This window comes from Crocuta crocuta, unplaced genomic scaffold (genome assembly GCF_008692635.1).
Source record: "Crocuta crocuta isolate KB4526 unplaced genomic scaffold, BGI_CrCroc_1.0 scaffold610, whole genome shotgun sequence".
Lineage (NCBI taxonomy): Eukaryota > Metazoa > Chordata > Mammalia > Carnivora > Hyaenidae > Crocuta > Crocuta crocuta.
Window position 1 is genome coordinate 1,018,631 of NW_027527456.1, and position 263 is coordinate 1,018,893.

Sequence of the window (263 nt, forward strand, 5' to 3'; positions counted from 1 at the left end):
AGCATTTTATTTTTATCCTTTTTAACTTCTTTGTATTGTTTATTTAAATGATTGTTTATTTAATTGGAGCCTGGAGCCTGCTTCGGATTCTGTGTCTCCCTCTCTCTCTGCCCCTCCCTCTCAAAAATACATAAACTTCAAAAAAATTTTTTTAAAAAAAGAAGTAACCAGGGGAGGGGCGCCTGGGAGGCTCAATCGGTTAGGCATCTGATTCTTGGTTTTGGCTCACGATCGAGAGCTCTCCGCCTGCTTCGAATCCTGTC

At 41.1% G+C, this 263-nt stretch overlaps 1 long non-coding RNA gene across 1 annotated transcript in view; it reads right to left on the minus strand.

Moving 5' to 3' along the window:
• The window catches only part of LOC144230772 (uncharacterized), a 20,993-nt gene that overhangs the window by 15,047 nt on the left and 5,683 nt on the right, over window positions 1–263 (minus strand). The window lies entirely within an intron of this gene.